Consider the following 14165-nt stretch of genomic DNA (forward strand, 5'->3'; position numbering starts at 1 on the left):
TGTGAGTGAGTGCATCAGTGTTTGAGTGGGTCTCTGAGAGGGTGCGTAATGGTCTGAGTGGGTCTGAGAGTGGGTGTGTGAATGTCTCAGTGGGTCTGTGAGCGGGTGCCTGAGGGTCTGAGTGGGTTTGTGAGTGGGTGTGTGAGTGTCTGATTGGGTCTGTGAGTGGGCGCGTGGGTCTGCGAGCAGGTGTGTCACTGTCTGAGTGGGTCTGTGAGTGGGTGTGTCAGTGTCTCAGTGGGTCTGTGAGTAAAAGAAATTCTAGCTATTGCGTCAAGAATTTTCAATTCTATTAAGGACACGGAGGCGAGGATTATGCTTTCTCTTTCTTTACTGACTTAAACAGCAGCCAATGAAATACAAGTAACAGAAAAAACTACAACACCCAGGATACCTAACATCTTGTCACATGGTCCAATCACCATCCATGTCCTCTGCTATGAGTCCTCTGACCTATGAAGTCACTTCCTCTTTCTTTGTTCAAACAGATAATGTCAACTTGAAAACGCAAACTTCTTACGCCATCCCGAATCCGGAGACATAAACTTCTTCTCCATACTGAAGAACCGAACTTGGAGACTCAATGCCGGAGAAATAACCGGTAGAACATAAGAACTCAATCTTTCCATGAGGATACGATCTTCAGGCATTCTGATCAGAAGCTGTAACAATAAACAGGTAGGTAATTTCCCATAAAATATACGTTATCTCCAACTTTATAATTGCAAATAATGGGAGGGTTAAATAATAATATATCATCATATATACATAATAATTGATAATAAATCATCCATAAATATAACATGGGAGGGATAATCCTCGCCTCTGTGTCCTTAATAGAATTGAAAATTCTTGGTGCGATAGCTAGAAAATTGTTTATTCTATGTCAGGACCGGAGGCTCCGATTATGCTAGTTTAAAGCTGTTCCATCACCACACTGGCTACATCCAATACAGGTTTATGATAAAACTTACGAAAAGTATTTTCTGAAGACCAATCTGCGGCTTTCATTATGTCCTCTAAACGAGAACCCAAAGCAAATGATTTTGAAGCCATAGCCCCTCTAGCAGAATGGGCCCCAAAAACAGAGGTATCAATACCTGCTTCATTCATCAACCATCTCATCCATCTAGCTAAAGTAGCTGAGGAAACTGGTTTAAAAGGTTTTTGCAAAGCAATTAACAATTGACCTTTAGCATCCTGTCGAAATTCTTCTGTGACAACTTCATAATCTTTTAAAACATTGAACTACACATATTTTTGAATTTTCCGTATAAACTGGATAAGATACTGACCTGCAATTTGTTTTAGTTCTCCTTGTCACCGAAAATGAGACCCCTTCCGGAGAAAAAGTCCTACCTGCTAAATCTAAAGCTCTGACGTCCGATACTCTTTTACAAGAAACAAGGCATAAAAGCATGGTTAGCTTAGCTGACAACTGCTTGCGAGACAAATATCTGTTGGTAGGCCAAGAATCAAGAAATTTTAATATAACATTAACATCCCATAAAACAGTATATTTTGCTTGAGGTGGTTTAGAAAGACGTATCCCCCTCAAAAGCTTGCAAATTAATGGATGTTCCCCAATAGGCTTGCCTTCTAACTGTGAATGCCCTACTGAAATGGCAGATCTAAAATTATTGACCGTCCGTTAGGCTAATCCCGAACTGGCTAGTTCTGCTAAAAAATTAACAATCAAACCAATATGCACTTCCACTGGATTGGCACCCCTTCCATCACACCAACTAGACCATCTGCGCCAGGCTGAATCATATCTCTTATGGGTACTACTGGCCCAGGCCTGTTTAATGAATTCCGCAGCTTGTTGCGAAACATCTGGGGTATTCCATCTCGACCTGAAATTAACCAGACTAGAAGTGTTAACTTCCCCGACAAGATCAGAGGATGTTGAAGGCCCTCTGGACTCAAAAGAAGATTCGGACGAGGAGGAATCAGAAGAGGAGAGGCACAGGCTAAATGTAGAGCACTGGGAAACCAAGGCTGTGCTCTCCAGAACGGAGTCACCAGAACAATCTCTGTTTTCTGTCTCCACACTTAAGCCAGAACTCTGGCGATCATCAGAAAAGGAGGAAACGCATAACCTCGAAACTGGGTCCAGTCCTGAAGAAAAGCGTCTGTTTTTAGTGCATACGGGTCTGGACGCCAGCTGTAAAAAATTTGAATTTGGCAATTGAGACGAGAGGCAAAGAGGTCCACTTCGCAATTGCCCCATTCCTGGACTATCAGGGCAAAAATTAGAGGATCCAGCTTCCAGTCGCTGGAGTCTAATAGGTATCTGGAATTCCAGTCTGCTATGACATTCTGATCCCCAGGAAGATATTCCGCTATGACCACTAAACGCTGGGTTAGGCAAAAATGCCACAAATCCTTGGCAATCTCCGCCAGAATTCTGGACTTCGTGCCTCCCAATTTGTTGACATACCTCACTGCTGATATGTTGTCCATCCGTAATAGTATGCAACAATCTGTTTTCTGCGGGGAGAGGCTCTTTATAGCAAATTATCCCGCTAGAAGATTCCAAACAATTGATGTGAAGAGTTTGTTCCCACTCTGACCATCTGCCCCCCGTCACTAGGGAGTTGCATCGGGATCCCCAACCCCATCTGCTGGCATCTGACTCTATCACTACCTCCGGGTGAGATCCGAAAATCGCTCTGCCATTCCAAGCTTCCATGTGATGAAGCCAGCATTGAACTTCTGATCTTACCTCGGCAGTCAAAGGGATTTGTTCTAAGTAACTCAGACCCTGTTGTAGATGTCTGATTTTGAGCCTCTGAAGTGCTCGATAATGTAGGGGCGCAGGGAATATCGCTTGAATAGATGAAGCTAGTAAGCCCACTACCCTGGCTATATTCCTCAAAGAGACGGTCTGGCAAGCTAACACCGATCTCAGTTCCCTCTTGATGTTGCGTATCTTCTGAGAGGGAAGAAGAAGCTGACATAAAATGGAATTTATCTGAAAGCCCAGAAAATCTATCACCTGTGAAGGTTTCAACAATGACTTCTGAACATTGAACAGGAAACCTAAATATTGTAGGAGACTGATGGTCCAATCCAAGTGTAAGATTAGGACTTGTGGGGACTGAGCCATCAGCAGAATGTCGTCCAGATATATAATCAACCTGACTCCCTTGGATCTGAGGCATTCCATCACAGGTCTCAGAAGCTTCGTGAAACACCAAGGGGCTGACGATAGGCCGAAAGGGAATGCTCGGAACTCCAGGCACTGACCCTTCCACTGGAATTGTAACAATCTCCTGTGGGGAGGAAAAATTGGAATCGACAAGTAGGCATCTTTTAGATCCAGTCGAACCATCCAATCCCCTTCTAACAGAATGTCCCTTAGCATGTGGATACCCTCCATCTTGAAATGTCGGTACAGGATCCACTGATTGAACTCCTTTAGGTTCAAGACTAAGCGGTGGCCTCCCCCTTTCTTGTCTACTACAAAAATTGGGCTGAGGAAACCGCAAGGATGAGGGTAAGAGAATTGCACGGCTCCTTTGTCTAAGAGAGCTTGCACTTCTTTGTCTATAAAATCTTGATTTGCTTGGGAAAAACACATTATTACCGGAGGGGGCAGTTGTTTGGGAGTGCTGAAAAACTCCGATCGAAAACCTTCTACTGTTTGGAGAACCCATGGATCTCCGGATATCCGCTTCCAATTTGCTAAGCAAGATGCCACTCTGCCCCCTAGTTTGACCTGAGAAAATTGAATAATGCTCACCTGTGAAACTGGAGTCTTGAACGGCTCCTTGCTGGCCTCTGCGATGACCCCTACGGAAACGGGGGCGACCCCCTCTGTGCCGTGTGGGGTAGAAGGTGGAGTCCTGATCTCCGTACCAGCCACCTCTGCCTCTCGGATAGTAATTTTGGGGACTGTTGAAGGAGCTGCGGCCGGACATACGTCCTCCGAAACGAACGGCCCTGACAAAAAGGCCTCGTTTAAAAACCTTCTTGAGTGACATTTGTGCCTTGTCAAGCGAAGAAAAAGTGGAACAAAACTTGGCTAAGTCTTTGATAAATGATGAGCCAAATAAAAGTCCATCGGCAGAAGGACCCGCTTCCGAGGACGCAAGATCTGACAATTTGCGATCTATGCGCATAAGCACAGACTTCCTGCGTTCTGCCGAGATGGCACAGTTAGAATTACCTAGTAGGCACACAGCTCTTTGTGCCCAGCCTATAAGGACATCTGTGTCCACTGGTGTGTTAGATTCCTTGGCCACATATGCCAACTCCAGGATCTTAGTTAAGGGTCCTAAAAGATTCAATAGTTTGTCCTTACAACTCCATCAGGAACGGTCTAAACCTTTTTTGGGGTCCTTGGCAAATTTTTTCATAAAGGTGACCATAGTGGGGTCTTTCTCCGGAGTATCAGAAACCTTACCCTCTAGGTCGGGTCTGGGGCACTCCGCTTTCAAGTGTGATCTAACCTCTTTATCAAAGCTTTTACGTAGATTAGCCTAGACATATTGCGCTACCTCAGGAGGGGGAACCCAATTGGTGGATCTAAGATGAATGATTTCCGTGGGATCAAAGTCCAAAACCTGGAAGGGAGGAGCGGTTTTCTTACTTTCCTTACTCGGTAAGGGAGCGTCCGAATCATCTGAATCATCAGAAGAGGAATCTTTATCAGAGGAAGAGGTAGAAAGGGGGGTCCCCTTTTTTGAGCTGTAATTATGTTCGCCACTGCGTTTTCTATGCAGTTTCTCGAAAGCGTCAGTATGGACACCACTGACCTCTGCACTAGACTCCAGATTTTTTTAGGTTTGTGTTGAGGAGTTTCCTGAGTCCAACCCTGTGAGCGAGCAAAATCAAATATTTGCCCTGAAAAGGGTCCCAAAACCCTCATTAGAGCATCATTTACTGACTGCTGTACCCTGGTATCAAGGGCTTCCACCAGGTCAACTTCAAGTTGATTGCCCAACTCCTCTGTATAGTACTCAGCTTCTTGTTCATCCCATTGAGCCATGGCTACAATATGTATCAAAGTACTGAGGAGTAAGAACCTTTTATTCAGGGATCCAACAGGGGGAGTGCAAAAACCCCAATATCAGGCAAGAAAAAAGAAGCCCCTAAGATTAAAGTGTGGAGGAAGCAGCCTGAAAGCCACTCTAGGCAGCAGCCTAATATGTAATTTTACAACCCAGACAGGTTCTTAACTGGGCGTCAGGGAGCAATTACAACTATTTATTTGCGTGAGGAGGCACAGACAGGCACACAGCATTCACAAGTCGATCCTCATCAAAATGAAAGTGGATCGGCTTCAAAATGCGTGCGCTCGCTAAAAAAGGAAAAAGAGACTGCCTTAGAGCAGCTCCGCTCCCGTTTCCACTCCACTTCGAGGATCGGGCCGAGAATTTGGCAAAATGCCACAAAAACGAAGCGCGCGAGCGCTTCTACAATATACCGATAGCGCGCTGAATTGCGACGCTTGGATCGGTAATACTTTAATCATTAAATACACAATGTAAAATGCATAACATTCAGAGAGTAAAATAAAAATGTACTTATCTGCTGCGAAGCAGCAAAGAAAGAGGGAGTGACTTCATAGGTCAGAGGACTCATAGCAGAGGACATGGATGGTGATTGGACCATGTGACAGGATGTTAGGTATCCTGGGTGTTGTAGTTTTTTCTGTTACTTGTATTTCATTGGCTGCTGTTTAAGTCAGTAAAGAAAGAGAAAGCATAATCGGAGCCTCCGGTCCTGACATAGAATTGGTGCATGAGGGTCTGAGTGGGTCTCTGAGTGGATGCATGAGGGTCTGAGTGGACCTCTGAGTGAGTGTGTCAGTGTCTGAGTGGGTCTCTGAGTAGATGCATGAGGGTCTGACTGAGTTTGTGATTGGGTGCATGAGTGTGTGAGTGGGTCTGAGTGGGTGAGTGAGGGTCTGAAAGGGTCTGTGAGTGGGTGTGTCAGTGTCTGAGTGGGTCTGTGGGTGGGTGTGTCAATGTCTAAGTGGGTCTGTGAGTGGGTGCACAAGGGTCTGAGGTCAGTGAGTGGGTGCATAAGGGTCTGAGAAGGTCTGTAAGTGGGTGCCTGAATGTATAAGTGGGTCTTTGAGTGGGGGCATGAGTGACTGAGTGGGTCTATGAGTGAGTACATGACTCTCTGACATGATCTGTGAGTGGGTACATGAGGGTTGGAGTGGGTTTGTAAGTGGGTGCATGAGTGTCTGAGTGGGTCTGAAAGTGGGTGTGGGAGTCTATGAGTGGGTGCATGAGTGAGTGGGTGTGTGAGTGGGCACATTAGTCTCTGAGTGCATGTATGAGTGAATGAGTCTGTGATTTTAAAAGAAACGTAATTTGCTTACTCATGATTAATCTTGATTAATCTTGATTAATCGCGAATATCGTGAATTTGAAGAAAAACCATTAACTATAACTGCTGGATTTCTCTGGTTTTGTGCAAGTAAATCCAGCACCTAAGTATAACACCCCTGTAATCTTTGTTTTTTATGTGAATATCTAAGGTTTTTTAATTCTATTTCCTAACTATAACTCCCTGTAACCTTTTTTTCAAGAAATTTCTATGATTTTATTACCGTAAACTAATTTTCATTTTCATACGTTAATCCAACCACCACCAAGCGCAGCCTTCGGCTGTGTGCTGTGAAGGTTGGCTGCAGGGCTTGGCCTATGGCTTGTCCCTCTGGCCAACTCTCCTAACCACCCAACCCACGTTGCACATGGACTTTGGCCTTCTGGGTGAGAGAATAAGTGTCAGAGGGTGTCTCTTGGTGTGAAAGTGACTGTGAGAGTGTCTGTCTGGGTGTGACAGTGGGTGTGAGAGTGTCTGATTGTGCATTAATATTTGAAAGGTGCATTCACCTTTACAAAGGATTTCAGATTGTATTTCGGTATGGTGCTGCAGAGTAAACACACTTGCTTTGCCTTCGCCAAGCCTAGGTGTGAGGATCATTGGTCCTTTTCAGAAGTGGATCTACAACTGGGGCACCTGCTTCGCTTACCCTTGTAACTACTACTTGTTGAGGTTTAAATTCTGTGAAATGAGCATCCTGGCCAGAACAGAAGCTCACCTGCTCATTTTTCCAACAAGTGTCTACAGTTTTGCACAAAATGTCTATCCAGCTACATCACTTTCTACTGGTTAGTTAGTAAATGCTGCCTCATTGAGTTAATGACCAGTGTGTGTGGGGGGGGGCACGGTGGCTCTCTCCACAGCTGATTTTGGACCTGGGTATTCCATCCCTAGGGCCTGGAATTATAAAATATTTTTTTTGTTTTGTGGGGGCCCACGCAGCCCCCCTCCCCTGGGTGAAATCGGCCCCATGGACCCCATCTCCTGGGGCCTGGCCTTAAAAAAGTTTTGGGCGGCTGTGTGGTTCCCCCTCCCGGGCCGATCTTGCCCCTGGGGATCCCATCCTCCAGGGGCCCAGCCATTTGTCCTGGGGCCCCCCTGGGCACCCTGTGTGCAATGGGACCACAGGGGAGTCTCAAGGCCCCTGCGGTCTCAGATGGCTTCCTGCTTCTGCAGGATCCGGTATTGCTGCTAAAAATTCAGCTCCCTGTCTGTGAAAGCAATAATTTCCTCTGTTTCCCTGCCCACATGTCTGTGGGAAGGGAAGCAGAGGAAACCTCCACTCTCAGCAAGCAGAGCTGTTTGACATCTCTTGCTTGGTGGGAGAGGGGAGTTTTCTCTGACTTGGTAGGAGCTGTTAAAGCTCCCACCAAGTCAGAGCAAACAGCTATGACCCAGGGGTCCGCAACGGACCCCCTTCACTCTTACAATTCAGCCCCAGGGAGGTGGCGGTCCCCAGGACGGCGAGGGAGGGGAGCCACACAGCTCCCCCACGTATAATCTAAACAGCCACAGTGAGTTGAAGTTCCTCGGGGCACTTTTGCAGGACCCCCCTTATATGAATAAGGCATTTTGCTCTGGGTAGGAGGTGGTCCCTGGGATACAGGGGGGCTGCATGGCCCACCGCAATCTATGCGTGGCCCACCGCAATCTATTGAATTTAAGCCCCGGGGAGGTGGCAGTACCCAGGACATGGGGGCCCGCAGAACCCCCGTTATATAAATAAGGCATTTTGCACTGGGGAGGTAGTGGTCCCCAGTGCATGAACAAGCCCTAAGAGGGGGCCTCTTCCCCCCTTGTTTATTTTTAACATGCCACCATGACCTGGCCCACTCAGGGACTTTATTCAAACAAGTGCAGGAGACCACACTTCTTTTTTTTTTTAAAATGTTTGCCATGGATTCACGATCCAGAATCAAATTCACAGACTTTTTTTTATTTTTTTTTAAAGGTGCTCTTTTGCCATGGGAGGTCTCACTAGGACCCCAGCACCAGAGCTAAGGGTGTCCCTACCCAGGCCCCTTTTCTAATTTTATATCTTTTTATCTGGGACGCTGCTGAAGCCAAGTACTAAGATGGCTGGCAACACTTCCTCGTTCCTTGTTAAGTCTTGGCAGCCAATCAGATCTGAGCAGGAGATCTGAAGGGTTTGCTGAGCCTTCAGGTCCCTATATATACAAATGTGTTTTTATTTAATATTTCAAAAACTACTGAACGGATTTACACCAAATAACAAAAAGGGCACTTTCTGTACCAAGAGCTAACTTCCCGACAAATTTGGTGTAATTCCATCCAGCGGTTTGGACTCTATTCCTGTTCAAAATCCCTATGGAAATGAACATGGAGAAAACGTGTTTCCGGACCTCCCTTTTTTCTCAGCCCGTGCTTGACATATCACCTAGAAACTTTCCAAACAATAGCTAAAGCGTGCGCTGTGTTCTTTGGAAAAAGTTCATGAAGATTTGTCAACCTGTGCCATAGATATAGGCAAGTAAACAAATGCTTTTTCTATAGAAACTAGGTCCTATCTATGACTACCTACTGGTGGTTGTCAGTAGGTGTTTATATTTAGGATTTTTTTTTTCCATAGAAAAAGCATTTTTTGACTTGCCTATACCTTTGGCACCATTTGAGGAATCTTAAAAAAATGTTCCCAAAAAAGTGCGCCCGTAATTCTTGTTGGGCATGAAAAGTTTTGGGGTGAACCGTAAAACGGGGGCCAAGAAAAAGAGGAGTGAAAAAAGTTGTGTTTCCCATGTTAATTCCTGTAGGACCTTTAGACACAACAATAGCCTGAACCACTGGACAGAATTACACCAAATATGGTAGAAAATAAGCTTTCGGTATGCAGATTACGCTTTCGCTTATTTGGTGTAAATCTGTTCAGAAGTTTTGAAGATAGTAAATGGCAAACACATTTGTATATCTAGGGACGCAGATCATTTGCGACTATTTCACAGAGAATAAGACCTTGTGCACAGCAAATACACAGCTCTGATTGGCTGCCAACACTTAAAGAAGGAAGTGTTGGCAGGCATCTTGGGACTCGGCTTCAGCCGAGTCACTCACAAAAGTGTAAAAAAAAAAGAAAGGGGGCCAGGGTAGGGACACCCTGATGTCTTAGCTCTAGAACTGGGGTCCCAGAGGCACCTCCACTAGAGCTAAAAAGCATTTTTCTTTTGGGTGCGATTCACAGCTGATCCAGCAAAAATGTGAAAAAAAAAACAAGTGTGGTCTCCTGTGCTTGTTTGACTGTAGCCTCTGGGAGGGCCAAGTCCTGGATCATTCATATTTTAATGCAGGGGGGGCACAGTCCTTTGGGCTATAATCATAATGTATGTGGGGACCATCTGGCTCCCTGCAGCCCCTGCGACCGCCTCCTCTCCAGGGCTATGATCAAAATGGATGCAGGGTCAATGGTCTGCTGTGGATAAGATGTGCTCATCTACTAACCATTCACAGGGCTCTCATCCTCTTCAATACCTTTCACCCCCCCTCAGAATCAGTTACTTCCACACATATACTCCCCCAAGAACACACCACATCCCACCCCCTCAACCCCCCCACTGTATTCCCAACCCCTTCTCCCACCCTCCCCCCGGCTGGTTTTCCTGTATCTGTTCCTATTATTGTTATTGTCATTATTAATGTTATTGTTTGTCCTATTATATATATAGGTTTTCTTCTTACCCTCCTCTCTATACCCTTTCCATAGCTCCTTATCTATCTTTCACCCCCTCCCTTCTTTCTCTCTTCTCACGAATGGTGTGTCTTTGTTACTGTATTCTCCTTTCTGTTACTGGCTCCTCTACCTTCTAGCTCAGAACTAACCATCTATCAGTAGAGCGCCATATCAGATGTTCACTATTCTTAGGGCTTCAAGTCTAGCACAAACTCCTCTCACCCATTTATCAACATGATCTATATCGCCTCAAAATCTGCTTAGTATGTTGAGGCACCCTTAACACCTCAATATCCCCCAGTGTGCTCTTGACAGGGTGATCAGTCAAGTTATCTCATCGCATATCTCCTTCTTCCCTATCCTCTCAGCATGTCTATAGATCCTCTTCTCCAGACCTATGCGCCCGGTTTTTCCCTCTTCTTACTCCAATCTTTCTCTTTTGTCAACTGCCCCTGCCTTACAGACCCCGGGATCTACACGAGCCACTCATCTCCTTCCATAGACATCTCTGTTAACAACCTCCTCCCACGACGTTCCCCTTGCCCCCACCCACAGCGGCAGTTGCTGCAGTGGGAGGAGGTGGGGGAAAACTAATAGATGGGGAATTGCCCAAAATTTGGACCGTTGGTGAATACTGTCATGGGGATACAATTAGAGTCATGAGCTAACCCTTATACAACTATAAGACTGCTTGTGTTGAACTATTAGTTACAATGTACTATGGAGATTTGATCTTGGTATTGAAGCCATGCTTGCCATTTGTTTGTCTCTGGTCATGTTGTATATTCGCATGGCTTTAGTCCCCTCCATTTCTGTAAGTGTTGGGTCTGTGTAAAAGACATCTGTCTATTGCAATTTGAATGTGATTTGAGCAATATGTTAATACTCCTGTTCTCGATTGTTGATTCTACAATCTTTAATAAGGAAATGCAACACAAAAAAAATGGATGCGGGGTGGCTGCCCAGCCCCCATCCCGACAGTCCCAGGGACTGCCACCTCCCGGGCTATATTTTAAAAAGGATGTGAGAGGGCAACCCAGCCACCTCATAACCCCAAGGACTGCCACTTCACCAGGTCTATATTTAAATAGAGTGTGGGGGGTGTGCAGCCCCTTGCAGTCCCAGGAACAACTACCTCTGTAGGGCTATGCTTGTAGGCGAGGGGGCCATGCAGACCCCCTAGTGAAGCCACTGATGGCCCTGGGGACCACCACTCCCCAGTGCCAGCTCTGGCTATGTCTCAGGGTGCCCACCCCCGAGACATAGCTGTTTGCTTTTGACTGATGGGAGTTTTGACAGCTCCTACCAAACAAAAGCAAACAAAGTCCGATTTCTGCAAGACAGAGCTGTCAAACAGCTCTCCTTTGCAGAAAGAAGAGTTTTCATCTGTCTTCCCTGTACACAATATGTGCAGGGAAGACAGATGAAAACATTGTTTCTACATGTAGGGAGTTGTTACGTAAAGAGCAATGCCGCATTCTGCAGGACATGGGGAGTCAGGTAGGACCGCAAGGCCTTGAGCTCTGCCCACGGTCCTTCACACTCTCTCCCTTTTCCCTCCCATAATGGGATGGTAGATAAAGAGAGAGAGAGAGAGAGAGAGAGAGTGTCATTGCAATGTTCTCTCCATGCAAAGACAACAGCAAGTAGTCACCAATGGTTAAGGTCTCAGACCCTCACACTGAAAGTTGAGTGTTCTAATCCAGGTGTGTCTGTGGTCATTTCCCTACTTCAATTTCCTTAAAAGTTTAAGTTTCATACTAAATGGTGATCTCACTCTTTTTAATTGATAAATGTGTCCAGTATATCATCTATCAAAGCCTAAAAAACTCTCTATCGCTATCTTTTTCCCTCTTACTCTCTTTCTCTCTCTCTCTCAATTTCTCTTTTTCAATCTCTTTCACCCACTCAGACACACCCACTCACAGATCCACTCCCACTCATGCACCCACTCACAGACACACTTAGACCCTCATGCACCCACTCACAGCTCCACTCAGACCCTCCTGCATCTACACACAGACCCACTCCGAACACTCACACACCCACTCACAGGCCCACTCAGACCCTCATGCACCCACTCACAGACCCACTTAAATCCTCACGCACCCACTCACAGACCCACACCCACACAGAAACTGATGTACCCACTAAGACACTGATGCACCCACTCTCACACCCAGACAGACACTCTCACTTCCACTGTAACCCCAGATACACCCTCTCATACCAGAGAGACAGGCCGCGGCCAACTCGAGCTGCGCATGGACTAAGGTCCGTGTGCAGCGTGGAGTTGGTTGGTTATGGGGGTTGGCCGCAGTGTCTGGCCATAGGCCAGGCCCTGCGGCCAACTGCCAGCACCAACAGGTGTTGGCCATGTGTGGCAGTGGTTGGATTAACATATAGTAATGGAAATTACTTCGCGTTAAAAAAAAACATAGAAATTCACTGAAAAAAACAAAAGTTACAGGGACGTTATAGTTAGGAAACAGAATTTTTTTAAAACATAGAAATTCACTTAAAAAAACAAAGGTTACAGGGACCTTTTAGTCAGGATCATATATTAACATACCAAACCATAGAAAGTCACCTGTTATAGTTAGAATTATCTAAAGTAACTATAACTCGTGCTCGAAGGTAACTATAACTTGCGCCCTCGCCATGCATTAATAACATCATTGATAATATCACTGTAACATTTGTTGTAAAATTACTCATAAAAAAAACTGTGCATAGCGGGGCACGAGTAATATTTGTAAAGACATCTTAAATTGTTCATGTGGCAAAATATCGCTGGTTATTGTAAATTTAATCATGGGTTGCTCTGGGCCAGAATAGCAACGTGATTCTTTCGATTTGTTGGAATGTTGAAAGCATCTGAGTGGTACCATGCGAATTAGCCTCAGAATGTTTATGAGACTAGGGGTTTGTGTGATTATCAATGGGAGAATTAATTTCTCCTTAAGGTCCAGAAGAGGGCAGTATCCTATTTCCTGCAGGAGTGATTTATTGACCTTCACAACTAAGTTTTATTCAGTAATCCGTTTTAAGTGACAAATTTTGCCCAATCTCAGAGCCAAAGTAGCAGCCATGGAAGCGGAGTCTTCATAAGGCGGACATGATACACAGCAGCTCCGTCAATTATATTAACGTAAGTTTCCAGGGTGGAGGCACAAAATTGGGATTTCAAGTTGTTGATGTACATTGTAAATTCTGAATGGGGTTATTACAGCGTACACTGAACACATTTCACTTGGAAAAATGGCGACATTGCCTTTATGACAATTATAGGAAAAATATTAAACATTCATTAATCAGTGAGCAGAACACCTGTACCACATGTTATTCTTCATACTGACCTTCCGATCTCTGAGCAGATGGTATTTCCGATTATCTTATTAGAATCTGTCAGTTTAGGAGGGAGTATTTACCACATCTGGTAAATACGGATACCCAAAGGTGAGGTATTTACAAGGTGTGATAAATTCTCCTATTCTGAATTTTCAAAGGTGTAATGAGGCGTAACTTGAAGGTTCATTAGTTACTGCACCAAAATCTGCATACTTTGCCTTTTTTACTGTACATTGGTCGGAAAAGATTTGTCAGGAGAAAACAGCAGGGGCATGATAATAACTCATCACACAACTTGGAATTCTGGGCCCAGGGTTGGAATCTATCTATTGTGCATGTAGAGGTGGCCTTATGTGACCTGCCAGAAAGCTCTACCTTAAATTTCTTCCATATCGATATGAACTCAATGATGGAGCCATTTAGGGCCAGATTTAGGAAAAGTGGTGGTGCACTCAGTGCAGCGTCACTTTTCTTGCACCCCACAGAGCCCCCCCCAACGCCACCATGTGTGCAGCGTATCTAAGATACGGTACACCATGGCGGTAGTTAGGGAAAAAGAGTCAAAATATTTGACGCTTGTTCGGAGTTTTGCAGGATTAGCGTCAAAAATGTTGATGCTAATCCTGCAAAGCCCATTGAGGCCCACTGAAAACAATGGCATGCCTCCTTTTAATGCCTGCTCTGAATCTCTTAGAGTTCTTTGTGCCATTTGTTCACTCCCCACCCCCTAATGGGGGAACTCCCCCTTTGCATACATTATGCCTGGCGCATAATTTGTCAGAAC

General features: G+C 45.3%; 1 protein-coding gene across 1 annotated transcript in view; it reads right to left on the reverse strand.

The window, feature by feature from the left end:
• Positions 1-14165, reverse strand: part of LOC138283527 (mucin-5B-like) — a 402759-nt gene that overhangs the window by 160862 nt on the left and 227732 nt on the right. The window lies entirely within an intron of this gene.

This window comes from Pleurodeles waltl, chromosome 3_1, assembly GCF_031143425.1.
Source record: "Pleurodeles waltl isolate 20211129_DDA chromosome 3_1, aPleWal1.hap1.20221129, whole genome shotgun sequence".
Taxonomy (NCBI): domain Eukaryota; kingdom Metazoa; phylum Chordata; class Amphibia; order Caudata; family Salamandridae; genus Pleurodeles; species Pleurodeles waltl.